At 40.9% G+C, this 18,835-nt stretch overlaps 1 protein-coding gene across 1 annotated transcript in view; it reads right to left on the bottom strand.

Moving 5' to 3' along the window:
* SGK1 (serum/glucocorticoid regulated kinase 1) overlaps positions 1-18,835 on the bottom strand; it is an 89,885-nt gene that overhangs the window by 60,437 nt on the left and 10,613 nt on the right. The window lies entirely within an intron of this gene.

Raw genomic sequence — 18,835 nt, 5'->3', positions numbered from 1 at the left:
CATTCTTAAGACATTGAAGTCTATGCACATAGCCAAGCTGAATTGTTTATTAAGTGTGCATTAGTATTTGTGCATGTTTTTAAAATTGCAGCCATTGATAGGGGATGAAGGAAGAGGAGGGCAAGACCATGCTGTGCAGAGCAGGGGTTAAACCCTTCTCTTGTTGCAGTGAAGATAAATATTTATTGTTCTTCTCCCAGAAGACAGGGTGCAGTTGGATGTATCTGTACATGGGGATGGATCTTAAACTATATTACTGGGTTGCTAAGCTGAGGAAGAAAGCACTTGATGACTAATTAATTACAGTAACACAAGATGGTTTGACCAATTCACCATGCAACTTCCTGTACCACACATGGTGTCACTCAGCAGAGCTTTTGGGATGGCTTTTGTTTATATGTACTGGAGTATAGCCAGGCTTGTGCTCTGAATGAAGCAATTAACCATTTCATGAATCATCCTGTGTATTGTACAAACCCTGAGAGTAAACCTGGCATCTGGTTGCCAAGGATGCATGGTAAACAGCTACTATAAAATACAGACTCAAACGGTGACTGATGAGTTACTCAAATCACATTTATAGGGATGTGGGGTTTTTTAATCACATAAACAAACCTCTCTATGGACACAAAACAAATAAAGAGCATGCCTGTCATTTTTCCATGCTTTCTATGTTTGTATTTCCCCCTCCGGAGTCCACAGTGTCTGCTGATTAGTTTAAAACTGGGTACCTTTGATGTTTCTTTGAGACCTCTGTTCTTCTCAATCCTTCAGAATCTCAGAGCATTTGCAGATGGGTACATGACTCAGATCTTGTCTATATTTTCCAACAGAGCAAATAAATTTCTTTGTTTTTTTTACTTTTCCCTCTCTCTCTCTCTCTCTCTCTCTCTCTCTCTCTTTCCTTCCTTCCTTCCTTCCTTCCTTCCTTCTTTCTCTTTCTTTCTTTTTTCTCCTTCCTCCCTTCCTTCCTTCCTTCCTTCCTTCCTTCCTTCCTTCCTTCGCACACTCACATATCCAGGACAGAACAGCAAGCAAATTAGTTTTCCAAGATATAAAATACAAATATGCTTTTGATCTAACTTCTAATATTTTTACCATTCCTTCATTCCTTAATAGAACACGAGAACTGTTCTTTTATTACTCCATTTCTTAAAAACTTGTGTGTGCTATTTGTCTCCTTTGTTTCAAGCACAACAACTTGATTAAAGAAAAATTGGCAGGTTTGCGTGGCATTCCTTTTGCCAAAGACAAATGAGTCTGTGATAGCTAAAAGTACATTCTTAGGGGTGAAATCATAACTTTGCGCTTTGACCTATTTACCAAGGCTTGGTAGCTTGACATAAAAAAAGAAAAGAAAACCTTGGCTGAACATACATTCAAGCTGGAACATAAAGTGTATTGTTGAGTTATGCATATCTGAGCATAGTTGGTGTTGCAGTGATTAGTAAATCTAAGTCTGACTAATTTATATCACAGCCTGATGAGACCTGAAGGATTCTACAAGCTGATTTGGAGAAGTCTGTTTTCCAGCTTCCTGATCCTTTTCTTATTGGTTGGAAAGAGAATGAAGCCTGGAATAGTCTGGCCGCATGAATTATATCAGCACTAATCTCCTATGAGCTGTCTCCACAAGAAAATTCAAGGGACATTGCCATTCAGATCTTGAAGTGGGGGGCTGGATTTTCTGGGCTATTCAAAGGCTGAGACCCAGGACAGGGCTTCAGATTTCCGAGAGGGCTTTCCTGTCTCAGATGAAAGCAAAGCAGGAATGGATGAGAAGAACAGAGATGTAGAATAGACAGCAGCTTGAGGGGCTGATTCAGGGCAATTCTCCATTGAAGCCTAACCTTGTTCCTCTTGTTGCTCCCAGCTATTTCATAAGCCAATTTTAAAAATTCAGTCCTTGTTACAGTAGATTGGCAACAGGGCTAAGCTGGTAGTTTGACTGAATCATGTGTGCTTTGCAAGACTTGAATGTCTATTTTCCTGTTTCTTACCTCCCTTTCCCTCTCCCTTCACTCTCAATCTCTCTCTCCCTCCCTCCCTCCCTCCTGTTTCTGCATCATGGAAATGGATAGTGGCCAGTACTGATGATAGGTAGAAGACTAAGATGTGACCTGTGCTAGATGTCTGAGGAATTACTTGGCGGAAGAGAAGTGCTGGCCACTAAGGGGAGAGGGTTATAGAGGAATAGGGTTTTGGTGACGGGCAAGAGGCCCTGAGAGTGAAAGTAGGTTTAGTACATTTTCTTGCTTTCAGTTCTCACACCAGGAGCCAGAGATCCACATCCTTCAGCCCCAGGGATTTTGGCTGCTGCCAGGTCGGTGGGTCTGATCCACACTCGTCCACAATCAAATATCAATGAAACTGGCTAAGAGAGGAATGTTACATCCTGTTATATTACTCTCTGGTTATAAAAGTCCTTTCTAGAAATCCAAATACTTTTTAGTTTCCTGAGTTTTTCAGCCCCTCAGGGCTTGACATTTGTTTGGAAAATTTCCCAAAGTAATTTTTCTGAACAACATATACCTAAGCTCAATTGAGGCAGAGTTACTCTGGGCCTCCTGCTTTCCTTCCCTGGATGCCTCTGTAAATGGTCCTTTTCCCCAAGTTCACTATCTTGTTCCTCCTCTGAATTCCCAAAATCTGTTGCGCATTTCATCCCGCTTAGGGAGTGCCATCTGATGGGCTTTGAAAATGGTGTTTCTCGTAGCAGCCCCAGCTCTTTTAAACCAACAGGGATATGTCAACTTTGTTCCTCTTCAGCTTCAGGAAACTGTTGATGTCCTTCCTCTTCTGCCTGGCACAGGAAGAGGGCTTGCTACGAATGAAGGTGGGGGCTTGTGGCCACGTTACATTTGAATTTTTCAGTTTTTAGATCCTTTTTGTGATTTTGTCATTTTATGAGTACCTGGGGGTTTGGGTTGTTATTTTGTTTTACGTTGACTGTGTTAACTGCCCCTTGAGCCTTTTTCGGGAATGTATGGCATACGAGCGATGAAAATGATATGATATTAAATATTTACTAGCTCTGTTCCTTTGCTTTTGGATTCTAAAGATATGCTTTATTTGGGATTAAAACTTCTCAGATGCAGCCTAAGAAACCATGTCAAGCCAAAAACAATGTAGGCTTGAGGATGTTTTGCTCCAGAACAATTATTTCCAGTTAAGTCTTAACTCTGTTCCTGGCTTATTCTAAAACTACCCCAGAAACTTAATTTGAGTGAACCTGAGAAACAAACCAAGAAGTTCCCGTTATAAGCATAAGGAAAACTGGAATATGGTTACTAATCTAGTAGGTAAAAGCATCAACCATTAGTCTGAAAGAGAAGGCTTTTGTAAGTTAGTAAAAAAAAAAAAAATGAATTTCTTCTTCTTGCTATCAGCATCTAACATAGTTGGGCAATTATTAGGACCAACACTCACCCCTGTGTAACTATCTTGAGATACTATCACTAGGTACTTGCAGTCCTAACTCTTGATGTGTGTCATTGTGCCTACAGTAAAAAATGACAATAAAGGTTATCTATCTATTTATCTTCTCATCTGCACCAGGTGGCAAACATCCATTGCTTCTTTTATTGCAACTGGATAATTTAAGAAAGCCTACGTGAATGGAAAAGTTGATATTTTTTTTTTTAGCAATGAGCGCAAAAGCTTTCCTGTTAGTTCCAAACTCTGAAGAAATATTTCTGCCTTCCAGCTGATGTAGATTTGCCTACTCTACTGCTGGAATCAAGGAAACCTGACTTGATTGTGTTTGGTTAGGCGTAGTTTAATAAGTTCAGTGTTCAGCCAAGACTTATGTGGTTTGTTAGTTTAGCAGAAGTAGTTTAAGTTTCAGTTCTGAGAGCTGCTCCAAACGAACCCCACAACCCAGAGAAGGTTTTTAAGGTCATTTAAGCCAAGGGTGAATTTTGCCAAAAGCTCCTGGAAACAGAGCAGACATTCAAAGCTCTTGGATTTAAGATCCTCTGCACTCGGTAAACTTCTTAGCCGTTCTGTCAGTTGGCAGACGTGAAATCTACCTTGTACTATGGCTATGTTAAACAATTTAACGAAACGTATGCCTGTTATCATTGGAACATGCAATGGAAAAAAAGGGATAACGTATCACTGACGGCTATCCAAAAACATTGGCAATGTAGACAGAGCTGCAAAGAAAGAGACTGACTGGCCTTTTCTCTTTCTATGGCATCTGTGCTATGAGCAGACTATCAGAATAATATTGTATACTTTATTGGTTAGTCAGTTGACCATGTCAAAGGAGAGGACTACCCTAGCCGCATTTGAGAGCATTTGTCTGCTACTTAATGCAATACCTTTTTCAGGAAAAAATGTATAGGTGGAGTTTGATGAAAGATACTACATATTCTGTGAAGCAATCTTTGTTGACACAGAAAAAATAAGCAGAGGATATCAAGCTGTATTTGCATTTCATGAATGTTTAAAATGACAAAGATAGCGAGGCACCATTGTCCTGCTAGCTCCTCCCATTTGGGCCATTTGAGTATCATCACAATGCACATATAAAAAGGGACAAAGCTTATATATCAGTAGCACAATGCTGCTTCAATCAAACTGATTTGTTTGCTCTTGCCTAAAGATTGGTTGTACTATCAGAAAAACTCTGTGTTAGATGCTTGGTCCCTGAAGTCTAAGGAAGCGGGGGGGGGAGGGGGGGAGGGAGTTCTCTCAACAGTGGTGATGATTTTTGTCAAAACCAAAGGATCCCAAATATGGCAGCTTTCTGATAGTACAGCCACAATAGAATCACAAGTATGTGGAAGTATGTGTCTCAAAATTACAGGATATATGCATAATTCTTTGCCATTATTTCGAACTTTTGTAAGTGGTGCGAGAATATATCAGAAGTGTTCTAGGGATGCGGGGTATAGAAAAGGTTGGGACCTGCTGCTGTAAACGATTGTAAGTATGGAAAATCATCATAAGTCACTTATTTCAGTGCAGTTGTAACTTTGAACGGTCACTAAACAAACTGTAGTAACTTGAGGACTACCTGTAATGCCTGCATACCAGTTTATTTTGCTTTTAAATTGACTTGTTCTGTTATGCCCCAATGGAATACTGAGAAACCAAGTCAGTTTTTTTCCCTTTTCCAATAGGGCATAACAGAAGAACATTTGGGAAACAACGAGGTACTATTTCATTCTAAACTGTATAACTTATCATTTTCCTAATAGTCAGATATTAATTTGAGGAGAAAATTAACAAAGCAAATGAGTTCTTCATTTAGGACTAATCTGGGAGTGAGCAATCTCAGATTATCTAAGACTGAATAATAGATGTTACCATGCCTGTTTGGGCAGTGAAAGATAATTGATGCAATGTTTCTCAGCATGTTTTGTCTGATTCTCTCCCTCTCCCTCTAAAAGCCAGTATTAGCTAACAACTCCACAGGTGTAAGAGCAGAGAAGCTTCTATGAAATTGTGCAGTTCTGTAGATGAGCCTCCTGCTGCAGGAAAAGTGATAGAATCCCAATTTCTGTCATGAAGTTCAAAGAATGATTTTGTGCCAGTCTCTTAAGGTTGCTAAGTCAATAAGGCACCTTGAGCAACTTGGAGAAAAAAAAAGGGACATAAATGTTATAAATAAATCTTTGGTAGTCTCCTGAATACAAAACAGTCATTTTAACGTAGCATCCTTCTTTTAAAGTCAGTTTTAAACCACATTGTTCTTCATTTATAGAAGAACAATGATCCTCTAGCAATCCTAACATAAACACACATATACTGTGGTAAGAGCTGTGGTGGTGCTGTGATTAGAATGCAGCATTGCAGGCTAATTCTGCTGACTGCCGATTGCCGGCAGTTCACCAGTTCAATTCTCACTGGCTCAAGGTTGGCTCAGCCTTCCATTCTTCTGAGGTCTGTAAAACAAGGACCCAGATTGTTGAGGACAATATGTTGACTCTGTAAGCCACTTAGAGAGGGCTGTGAATTGGAGTATAAGTCTAAGTCAGCGGTTCTCAACCTGTGAGTCGCGACTCCTTTGGGGGTCAAACAACCCTTTCACAGGGGTCGCCTAAGACCATCGGAAAACACATATTTCCAATGGTCTGAAGAACCGAGATACCACTCCGCATCTGTCTCCGCATGGCCTCCTCCGCCATTTGCAGAGAGAGAGACAGAGAGGCACTTTCGCTTCCCTTCTCTCTCTCTCTCTCAGGCGGACTTATCTCCTGCAGGGCTTCTGATTGGCCCTGCGTCCGAGTGCCCCACCCCCTGGGAGAAGCACGGCCAGGACCTCGTGGCCTTTGAGCCGCCCGGAGAAGCCCCGGAATCCCTGCTGGGAGCGGCCCGCTGGAGGCTCCTCTGAGCGGGCCAACCCTCCCACAAGCTGTGGCCCAAGGGAGACCAGACCCTGGGATCCCCAGTCAGCCCGACCATTGGCCCCGCTGGTTGGGAAGGCGCGCTGGAGTCCAGCCTGCCAGGAAGGAAGAAGGAGATGCAGCAATGATAGGAGAGGAAAGCCTCCTCCTGGGGCCCGGCGCTTGTGGCGGTTTCCTTGCTCTCCTCTTCCTCTCCCCTTCTTCCTCCTGCTGCCCCCCCTGGCAGCTTGGGCGGGCGCCGGGACAAGAGGGGTGCCTGGGGGGGGAGCAGCCAGGCTGGCGGAGGGGCTGGCAGGGGCCATGCGGCACCAGCCCCCACCGCAGCTCCATCGATGGGTGGAGGGTGAGGCCGGGCAGCACGGAGTCCCGGCAGGAGCAGCGGGGATTCCCACCGATGCAGCCATGCCGCCGCCAATGGAGCCGCTGCCTCCCATCCTGCTCCCCCTCCCCGCCCGTTTAGCTGAAGATGTGGGGGAGGCCAGGCAGGGGGCGGGGACTCCTAACAATGCTGCCATAAGAGAGAGAAAGAGAGAGAGGAAAGAGAGAGAAACAGAGAAAGAGAGAGAGAAAGAGAAAGAGAGAGAAAGAGAAAGAGGGAGAAAACAGAGAAAGAGAGAGAGAGAAAGAGAGAGGAAAGAGAAAGAGAGGAAAGAGAAAGAGAAAGGGGGAGAGGAAAGGGGGAGAGGAAAGGGAAAAAGAGGAAAGAGGGAAAGAGAGAGGAAAGAGAGAGAGAGGAGAGAGAGGAAAGAGAGAAAGAAAAGAGAGAGGAAAGAGAAAGAGAGGAAAGAGAGAAAGAGGAAAGAGAGGGGGGAAGAGAAACAGGAAAAGAGAGGAAAGAGAAAGAAAGAGAGAGAGGAAAGAGAAAGAGAAAGGGGGAGAGGAAAGAGAAAAAGAGAGGAAAGAGGGAAAGAGAGAGGAAAGAGAAAGAGACGAGAGAGGGGAGAAAGAGAGGAAAGAGAAAAGAGAAAGAGAGAGAGAGGAAAGAGAAACAGGAAAAGAGAGAAAAGAGAAAGAGGGAGGAAAGAGAGAGAAGAGAGAGAGAGGAAAAAAAGAGAGAGGAAAGAGAGAAAGAGAGAGAGAAAGAGGGAGAGGAATGGCGCTTCTCCACCCAGGCTGGACAGAGCCGGCAGAGCGGCCTTCATGCCCCTCCTCCCCAGCCAGCTGGATGGGGGGTTGGGGGTCACCACAACATGAGGAACTGTATTAAAGGGTCGCAGCATTAGGAAGGTTGAGAACCACTGGTCTAAGTGCTATTGTTATTGCTACACGATGAAGTTTCATCACAGATGTTACTGTGTGATTCAATTACCAGTCTAATCAAAAACTATACATAAAATGGAGGCCACAATCTCATCCTTGAGTTTGCTGTGATTCAAATCATGGAAACTGAAACTGTCAAATACTTAGGTTCCATATGTGGACGCACCTGATCAACCAATATTAACAGTAACACATCCTGTAAGGTGAAATGTGGGGATATAGATTCTGAATTTCTTTCATACACTGTCATTAAAATGCAACTAACTCATTAAAGGACCATTCTAAGTAAAAATGCACTGACGGTATTGCACATAATCTCACTGATGAAGAATTGGGAGGTCTACTTTTCTAAATAGCTGCTGTGGTATACTATTTAGATGGTATAACTAGATTTAAGGAGCCCTCTGTGGAAACCTTTATTCTATTATGAAGCTCACTGGTTAATTATGGGCTGAATTGTCATTTTTTTCAGCCCATACTAACTTACATGGTGGTCACATATATGTGTGTTGGGCAGCTATATAAATCTATTTAACAGGCAAAAATTTGTCCTAGATAAAATGAAAGCAAAATAAGCACATCCTATGTTGTTTTCAACATTCATTCTGGACTGCAGGTTACTATGTTCATCTTCAGTCTGAGCTCTGGTGAAGCCTGTATCTAAAGTAGCTTTTTTTTAATTGCCCTGCTATTCACGTAACCTGTACTATATTGTTTTTCCTGTTATTAATGTGTGTCACTGATTTCTAAAGTGAATAATCTCCACAGCATGATAGCAAGCTGTACATCAGACTGAAATGGTACATTATATCATAGAGAACAAATAGGAAGTTGTTTAAGATTTCATTTTGGCGCTGATACAACCTCATGTAATTCTTCGGGGTCAATGTTTCAAAATAAAATGGCTCAAGTTTCTTTCACATTTAAATTATCCTATCCAAGGAAGAGATGATAAGTATATAACAGTATGTTCATGGGTACACTAACAAATCTGTTGTGATTATCTAACAAAGCGGGGATGTCCTTTCAAAAATAACTTCCTGAATTTTTAAAGGTTTATTTTCATTTCTCTATTCCTAGAAGTATATTCAAAGGATATAATCAGTTATGGGATGTGTGGAAGGCCCAGGTAGGAATAATTTGTACTACGAGCAATCTTCATTTAATGATAGGAATCGTATATGTCTTTTGTTATTTCAATATTGACTGGAGGCAATTCTGCTGGCATATTATTTGAACATATAGAAATAATGATAACTTGAAAGAATTATATTACTTTCAGGCAGGTACTATTACTAGAATATTAATTTTATTACACACACATATACATAGACAATATAGATGTTGTAGCCTTAGGCAGCTATCATTTAAAGCTGGAATATTTTCTAGACTAACACATCTGCCTTTTCTCCAGGAGCAAAAGTTGACATATACAGCACTACCTGTTGAAGTGCACCATTCCAGCCATGAATGATGATCATTAATAATTCTCTTTTGGATGAGGGACTAAGTGAGTGAATAGAGTGGGACTAGCATGTTAGTATTGCTAGCATAGCTGGGTGGTTGACTCCAAAATGATTACAACAGTTGTGTGTAGATTATCTGGTGCAGCAGCAAGGGACCTTCCTGAGTTATGAAATCATTGTCAGTTGTGATGGCTTACTTGAAGCCACTGTCTTAATAAAGAAAAGCAACTAGCAGAGTGGTCCTAAATTATCTATTCAAAGCATTTACAATTGTTCTTGCTTTGCATGGTAGATTCCCATTTGCGGATCTCCATGTATCCATGCAAAACTATTTACAGAAGCTCTTTCTCATAGATGCATTAATGTACATTCCTCCAGTCCTTGAGTCAGCAAAACAGCATAAAATAGCATAAATCCCTCGTCTCTAATCACCAAGTTCTGTACTGCCCTTGATGAGGACAGAAACTGGAATCATCCATACAGATTTAATAGAAGTTATAAGAAGTAATTGGTACATTCCCTCAATTTTGTTTTCTCACTTAAAAGTACATGTTGGTGGCAAAAACAAGCAGTAATATGTCCTTAATATGTGGTGGAGTGGTCGTAACAAGAATAGGTGGGTGCCTAGAATGGAGGGTTTAGCTATTTTTCAAGCTGTCTTTGATAGATGGGAGGCATGGAAGTACTCCACAATCATGACTGACAAAACAAGGTAGTAAAGTTGTTAGAAGCACTAGAAGATGACCAGGCTGAGTCTAAGAGAGCAGTCAAACACACGCCATCAGTCTCAAGTTCCTTTGCACTCAAAAGAGATCTACAGTAAGTCCAGCCCACTTTGAATTCCATTGATTCTTATCTACATAATAATGCTTTGATTGTTAGTAGTTCAGATTCTTGTAGAGACCATAAGCTTGCAATAAACTTTTATATTTTTTTGAACTGCCTGGACTTCCTGATTTTTCCCATGTTTGACACTAGGTACTTCCTGCTACTTGCCTCCAGGATCTGTCAATCAGCTAAACTAACCCTGCTAAACCTGTATGCAAAAATTGACTGACTGATAGATCACAGCCATGGAGAATAGATTGCATGAAACATTGGCGTTGCTTCCCTTTTTTGTATTGTGCCCTGTTAATGAGGCTGGTGTACAGACATACATTCATTCCTCAGAGGAATGTCTACATTAATGTGTAATTGAATTATTCTTTTGTTTGCTGTAAGTGACTAAGTCATCAGTTCTGGCTTCATGACCAGCAGCACCTGGAAATAGCCAATGGAGTAAGCAGAATGTAAAGGAGTAGGCAAAACAAATATAGAAATGGCAAATGCAGATGCCATATGATGTTTCTAGTTTCCAATAGTGGAAAAAAAAAAAAAAGCATTCTTTTGGACAGAACCACCAATACCACAGCTGGCAAATCCTGGCTTGAACATAGAAAGCTAGTCCTGTTTTTAAAATACCAGTCTAGCACTCTGTCAAAAGATAGCTAAACCCATTTGTATAAGGAACCCATTTACTATCTAAGCATTGTTTCACAAAGGGCTGACGTTTAATGGTAGGCTGCTTGGTAGCAATAGCTACACAATTATTTAAGTACAGTTCAATCTTGTTTTTATGAAACTACCATATAAACAAGCTCAGAAACAAGTTATTTGTTTCTTGAAAATGGCAAAGTAATCTACACTCCTAACATGGCTGTCATTACATATTTTGTTGGTAAGCCTTATGCATGCTGGCCTCCACTAGCCTCAGGCAATTTGCCCAAATGGGGGCCCAAGCCACAAGATAATAACTCTTTACAACCCACAGCCGGTTCTGAAGTTAATCAGTCAATGGCATTGTCAAAGCAATTTTTGCTTATGTGGTAACTTGATTTAGGGAACAATTCAAAAAACAGCTGCCAGTTAGAAAGCCAAAATGAAAAATATTTCCTCCCTGAGCAGACTAAAGGAAGGATAGAGAGTATAAATGAGAGACTCAAAGAGGAATCAGCACTAAAAGTATTAAAGGAAATATTCAGCAACATGATGAATCAAAGTTGCAAACCTAATTATCAAAAGTGTAACCATCTTACACAAGTTCAAGGGATTTGTTCATCAATAAGCCACTCTCAGAGTGAAATTTACAAGTGCAAGATAAACAGCAGGTTCAAAAGAATGAGTGAGATTCCTATAGTCATCTGGAAGACTCGAGTAGTTCTCTTTTATCTATATCAGGGATGTCAAACTGGCGGCCCACAGGCCAGATGCATCACACACAGGCCACACCCACCCTGGCTCCACAAAGGCAAAAAATGTCATGATACATCATGATATGTCATATGACACGACTGAGTTTGACACCCGTGATCTATAAGCTAATGAAACTCTTGTTATGATCCTTAACTGGGTGAAACACTGCATCATAGGGCAACAGTTTTTGAACCAAGGTAATTCTAATGTGCTAACTTACAAAATGCTTACAGAATTCAGGACCCATGACTCCCAAGGGTATGAAATTTGGGGAAGCTTGCCTGCTTCAGTGCTATTGGCTGCTGCCTATGGTCACCTAATCTTCATTTTCAATGTTGTGCGGCTGTTTCTCAGCCAGTCTTGCAATCCCTCACTCCTGCTCCCACTCCTGCTCCCACCCTGCTGGGAAGGGAAAGAAAGAAGATTTCCGATGCTCTAAGCCAGATTCCCACAAGGAAACTTAATGGGGAAGCCTGCAGGAAATCGGAAGTCACTTCTCCCACTGCTTTTTTGCCCACCCTCAGTCATTCTGTTTTTCTGTCAGATAAGGAAATATTTTTGAAATACGGGACATGTGTTGTCTACTAATATTTAAACAGTGGCTTTCTAAGGCAGCAACTCTGTTCTTGTTGGAATCACTTATTAGCTACAAAAAGTATTGCTTTGAAAACACTTCCATAGGAGTAAGAAGAATATCCCTATTGCTTAATCTCTAATATATGTCAATTCTAAGCCAAGCATAGAAATCACTTCAAAATCACACCAGCTATGTATTCTCTTCAGTGAACCCTGCACCCTAGCTACTTCCCCTCTAATCACGTTGAAGGATTAACAACCTCCATTGGGTAGTCTTTTCAATCTTCTCAATTTCAGTAGCTTATTATTCCAAGAGAAATTAGCAAGGCTTCCAAGTGTTCAATTTTGGCTGGACTGTGCCCTTGATTTGTTAGACAGAGTTTGGAGGAGACAGATTGCTCTTATCTTTATTGGAGAGGTGCATCACAAATAAATATTCTGTTATATCTGCTTGCCTTTCATGCTGAAAGAGTTCAAAGGAAATTCAAAAAGAGCCTCTCATGAATGGCAATTAGTGCCTGGAGGGAGAGAATGATGAGGACTGAATAGAAGCCAGCCCTGCTAGAAGGCAAGAATTCTCCAAAAGAATCTTTTCAGGAAGTGATGGGCAACTTTGATGCTAGATGCAGGCTCTTTATCTTTTTGTAAACATCTAAAAAGCATGCTATCCCCTCTCCATCCATATACAATTTCCAATGAAAAAGCTATGGATATGTAGAACATTCCTAGTTTTTTTCTTCCTATGATTATATCCCCTTGTTAGAAGTAAAGTCTTCATCCTGGTTCATTCAAGCCGGGAATAAATAAACAAACATGGCAACTGCTTTGGGAAGAAGGTTACAGTTTATTGCAGAAAGATGGTTCTTCAGGAAAGAGCAGAGGAGAGAAGGGCTGAGCACATGGGCTTGGGGTTTTTATACCCCCTCTAGCCTTTTGTTTGGAATAGTTTCCTGTTCCTGTGGCATGAACTTTGAGGCTATTTCCTGTGTCACGTATTCTGACCTGAGTTTAGGTGTGCCTCTATGGTATACTTGATGGTAATGGGTTAGTCCTATTATATCCCAAAAGTCATCTCCTGCTACCCTGGGGCTGGGCTAATGACTCTTAAGAGTTTCTTTGTCTTGAGTTCCGTGGCTCCAACCTTCCTGATGGTTTTACATTTGCATTTGTATGAGGCTAGCTCTTGCTTGGGGCAAAGAAATTTGGGGCCAGGTTTGGTGTCTGCTTTTCAAAAAATCCTTTTGGGGAAAAATATATTTTCCTTTTTAATATTTCCTTCTGGGGGGGGTAACTTCCCTCATCCTTTATGATATTTATCTGAACTAATTTGCACAGGTGCTGTCTTTCATTTGACCATGCACACTACAGCCTAGCATAAAAGGAAAGGAAAAAAAGCTTATAAAATCCCTTGCTTCCCCTTGCTTCTTCCAGGTTATGAAATCCTGACGAAATATACAGCCTCCAAATTCACTTTCAGGATTTTGGTGCCCTTTACTTTCTTAAGTGTCAATTTGCTCTCCAGGTGTTTGTGTGTGTGTGTGTGTGTGTGTGTGTGTGTGTGTGTGTGTGTGTGTTTTAAATGATTTATGCTTTTACAGTTACTAGAGAAGGCTACTGATCAAGAAGCTTGTGTGTTTGTTCAGCAACCTTATTCCTGTAGGAAATGATACCAATGGGCAAGGATAATGGTTTTTCTCTTTGCAATTTGTCCCTAGGCAAGAACTTAGATCTAGAGCTATAAGCATATCCAGTGGTGGGATTCAGCCAGTTCGCACCACTTTGGCAGAACTGGTAGCTAACGTTTTGTTGCCGAGGCCCAGAATGGACTTCCAGAAGCGGCATCCAAACAGAGAACCGGTTGTTCACATATTTGAATCCCACCATTGAGCATATACCATTTCATGATAATGAGACAGATCGGACATTAGAGTGTCAGAGTTTATGTTCTTTCCCAAAATGTGTGGCTTTCAGCCTATCCATTGGATAAGGTAAATCCCTTTCCAGTCTACATTCAAATCCAGTTTATTATCACTGGCTTTGCCCTGCAAAATATATATAGCTTCCTTAATTACTTAAAAGTAAAGAGCATTTACCCAGGAGTCCAGTCTGGGTTATACCAGTGCTGCTGTTGTTGGTAAATACTTTTTTGGGGGAGAGGGGGGCTTTGCTTTCAAATCAGTATTTGACTCTTGACAACTGGATTGCTTCCTGCAATTTTCTTGGCAAGTTTTTGGGAAGTGATTTGGCCCCGCCCTTTCCTTGGGGCTGAGAGAGGGAGACTGGCCCAAAATCATCCAACTGGTTTTGTGCCTAAGGCTGGATTAGAACTCATGGTTTCCTGGTTTCTAGCTGAGTGCCTTAACCAGTACATCAAACTGATTCTGATGATATACCTTGGACCTGGCTTAGATGGAACCAAACTTCATAGCCAGCTATTCTCAACCCAGTCGTGCAGGGGAATCCTATGCCTGTAAAGCAGTGGTTCTCAACCTTTTTATACGGCGACCCTGGTCATAAGGACGCACCCCCATGCGTGGCACCGCCCCATGCACAGCGCCGCCCCCGTGCACGGTGCGCATGCGCGGCGGCACCCCCGTGCACGGTGCGCATGCGTGGCGCCGCCCCTGCGTGCGGCACGCATGCGTGGTGCCGCCCTCATGCGCAGCGCGCATGCGTGGCGCCGCCTCCATGCGCGCATGTGTGGTGCCACCCTCATGCGCAGCGCGCATGCGTGGCACCGCCCCCTGAGGGAAAAAATGGCGGATCGTGTTGTTTGGCGACCCCCATAAAATGGTCATTCGACCCCAAATGGGGTCGCGACCCAAAGGTTGAGAACCACTGCTGTAAAGGATCTTGAGTATGTAAAATTTGTATTGTACAACTGTGTTGTGATTAACTCTTTTAGTATCTGTTTTAGAAGCTGATGGAAGTTGAGGTGGAAGATTGACAATTGGTTATTGGGGACATATCTTCTTGTCGGTCTCCTTTTTCCCAGGGCTGCAAAATCTATCATAGAATTGGGAAAGGGCAGTTTTCCTGCCTGGGGAACAGTTCAGGATTTTGTTTTTTTAATTTTTGGTATATAAGTAGTCTTGGTTTACCAACCCCCTCATAAAGTGGCTGTTCGCAGTTAAGACGATGATGAAAAAGTAATTTTGCAATTAATCCTTGCCTTTACAACCTTCTGAGGAATGTAAAGCAAAGGAAAGTGACTGCTTCGATTAATGATAGAATTGCTGGACCCAATCGTAATTGCTAAACAAAGACCACCTGTACTATATTTTTTTAAAACATTTTCATTAGAAATCTGTGGCAGCTAAGTATTAATGTTTTTTTAAAAGAAATTGCTAAGCTCAATTTGAAACCAGGAATCACTAAAGCTGAAGGAAGGACTGATACATAATAGGAATAAAACACAATGACATTTAGTGGGGAAGTAAAAGATGGATTTCTTTGTCAGTCTGGGACTTAATAATGTTGGTAGGGCTAATTAGGATGAATTTTCCTTTGCCTGAGATTCAGAGAGGTGGTTGGTCTCGTGGCAAGATGGTGGTTTATGTTTATGGAATTTTGGACAGAACAATGGAAAAAATAACCTCAACAATGGGTGACGTGATGTGTTTATAAGGCTATGTTAACATTTTTCAAGCTGAAAAACTGGCATTTCAGCCTCCAGTGTGGTTAATTGCAGCAATACACTTGGCACATTTCAAAACGTAGTGGTAACAACACTCTATGCAGAAATTCTTAAGGTGAGCACATTCAACACAAGTGTCGAGTAAGCATTCCTTATTCATGGATCTACCACTGGCCAAACTTAAAACATTTTGTGGTCTGGCTGATTTATGATAAGCTTGTACTGAAATCATTTAACTGAAAATGATAGAATTTAAAAAAAAAATATGCTTGACAGTGGAGGTTTCCCTACTAATTAGTTGGTGTAGAGAGGATACGTATTGATCCAATTTGGTCAAAAAGATGCATCTGCCACCTTAGCTCTGGTTAAGGAGTCTATATAAAAATGAACAACTCATTTAGCTGAAGGAGAAGCTGGAGCAGTTAAACCTAGGCTGTCAATTCTCTTTCAAAGTATCTGCCACGGGTAATCCTGGACTTATTGTTTGTTTATTGACCGTTCAAGGTTACAATGGCACTGGAAAAAGTGACTTATGACCATTTTTCACACTTAATAACCGTTGCAACATCCCCCTGGTCAAAATTTGGTTGCAGTGTCCAAAGGTTAGTTATGTAATCACCTTTTCCAACCTTCTGATAAGCAAAGTCAATGGGGAAACCAGATTCACTTAATAATTGTGTTATTAAATTTAACAACTGCAGTGATTCACTTAACAAATGTGGCAAGAAAAGTTATAAAGTGGGGAAAACTCATTTAACAAATTTCTCACTTAGCAACATAAATTTTGGGCTCGGTTGTGCCTTAAGTTAAAGACTACCTGTCCTTGGAGAATGTGAAATAAGTGTTCAAAGACTTACCTAACAGTAGCTTCTTAGTATCTTTCAGGAAGATTATAGAAAAGCCCAAAGTCTACTTTATCAGGTATATGAAGTCATACCTTCATTGCATAAGGGAGGAATATTTGCAAAGCAATCACATATTTAGGACTTCTGGTTAAATTTGGCAGGGATGGAAAAGCACACTCACAGACTTCTTTCTTTGGCACAATTATCAGATTGTTAAGGAAGCTGTCTGGGAAATACAGTTCTTGAAATGTTGACAACATTCAGCAGTGACAAGAAGAAAATATCTAATCTTTAGCATTCATAGCCAATGGGACATACTTGTATTTTGGTTGAAAGGCAATTCCTTCTTGGCCCCAGCCTTGCTAGTAAGGTGGATCCCAGAATACAGAGATTGTTGAGATGATTTATGAAGACAAAGCTGCAATCATGATAATCAGACAAGCGACTCTAGGAATCTATACAACGAGTCCTATTTCTCCTTCTGGAGGCAGAAATAGCTGACATACCGTAGCGTAAAACATGTTAAAATGAGGCTTTTGCAATTCTTCTTAGTCTATTTGATACATGTGGTGGAGCCTGCAAATCCATTCAGCTTTTATATGAAAAATAAGATGCAAGTACCATCTTTTCCTTTGCCTCAGCCACCTAAAGTGAAAGAAAGGCCTCCCTAAAATGATATTTCTTTCTTTCTTTCTTTCTTTCTTTCTTTCTTTCTTTCTTTCTTTCTTTCTTTCTTTCTTTCTTTCTTTCTTTCCTTCTTTCTTTCTTTTTTCTACTTTTCTTTTCCTGGTCCCACATCACCTTCATGTAATTACAAACCCAAAGACACAAAAGTTTAGGAAAAAATGAAGAAATAAAAACAGAACACGACTGCCTCAGATGAGATATGAGAGTAGAAGAAGTCCTAATTCCTTTTTTTTTTTTTTTTAGCCTTCTGTCAGGTTTCTCCTACTCCTTTCATGTTTACATAATCATTGCTCAGAAGTTTCAAAGCAATCTTCCTTGTGATTTTAGTGTTGCCCTTAAGCTAGAGATCAAAGGGAGGCCCTACAAATTTTGCTGCCTGAGGGGCAGAAGCAAATGATGGTGCCTCCTACTTACCTAACACAAGGTAGCGTTTAGTAATATTTTTAATTTGGCATGTGCTTATATTTAAGATGCATGGTGTTCAAGGCCATGCATCTTAGGCTTTGGAGCCAGAATGTCCAATCCTTCATGATCCGTTGACCTAATCCATACTACAAAGAAAAGCAAGCTTTCCAGCAGTCCTCATATTTATCCCTTTTATTTTTGTAACATTTAGGAATTTGAAGAGCACTATTCAGGTCATTCAGTGTTTTGTACGTCTAAACTGGACTTAGGTTAAACAATTGCCTGGCCTTAGTATTAGCTTATTTATACAATTTGAACTAAATCTGTACACAAGTCTCAGCTTCTCAGAAGCATGTCTCCTTCTCCATCTGCGTAGCACATGGAGTGCCAAGAGAAATCTGCTTTCCCTGGTGTAATAAATAAAAGCAAACTAAGACTCAGCCAAAAAAGATGCTACGCATTTGCATTATTTTTACTAAAAATAATTGAATTTCAGTGATTTAGTTGATTAGTCTTAGGAGCAAAGCATGATGGGAACCACATTTGCATCACCTATTTTTTTTTTAACAAAAAAATTCAAAATGCTATTTACTATAACCAAACTGAGAACAGGAGAAATGAGAGAGAGAAAGAAATTGCTTCCACTTATTTTTATAGCTGTAGGACTCTGTTAAAAAATGGGCAGCTAGCCCAGATCTAACTGGCATTTTTGATATTCCCCCTCCCTCCCATAGGAAAAGTCATTATCATCCTAAAGAGTCTAGTTTGCAGCCCTTTCTTGGACCTTTTCCTGGGTTTTCTAATGGCAGCATTGCAAGAAAACAAAGCATAAGGAATCTTTCAGATGAATTAAACTGGAAATGCAATTCAACACAGCCAGGCAACCCCAGACGACTTTAAATATAGTTCCAGGCAAATAATTCTGCAGCCTGCCATTTCCCAGGAGCTGAGCCTTCAAGGTCGGTATACTGTTCCATGCAGTCTGCACCCATTTGAAATTTATCCCCTCCTCTTTGCCTGCAAACTATAAATAGAGAAAAGAGTCAATCCTAGAAAAAAGTGCAACAAAACAATTCTGAAAGAATAGACTGGATTCTATCTGTTCTGGTTATCACACTAAGAAGAATTTGGATAAATATTTGGAATACCTTCAGGGAAGAATAAGATAACAAGAAGATTGAATAGTTAGTCTTACAAGGGGAGGGGGAAGCGAAGGAAGGAAGGAAGGAAGGAAGGAAGGAAGGAAGGAAGGAAGGAAGGAAGGAAGGAAGGAAGGAAGGAAGGAAGGAAGGTGATGCATGTAGGTTTAGGAAGAGAAGATGAATGATGCGTACTGTCTTCAAATATCTGAAGGGGTCTCGTACAGAAGAA

This window comes from Crotalus tigris, unplaced genomic scaffold (assembly GCF_016545835.1).
Source record: "Crotalus tigris isolate CLP2741 ecotype Arizona unplaced genomic scaffold, ASM1654583v1 scf7180000017611.44802233496:7321179, whole genome shotgun sequence".
Lineage (NCBI taxonomy): Eukaryota > Metazoa > Chordata > Lepidosauria > Squamata > Viperidae > Crotalus > Crotalus tigris.
Note: the sequence above shows the minus strand (reverse complement) of the source record. Positions and strands in the feature narration are given on the sequence as shown.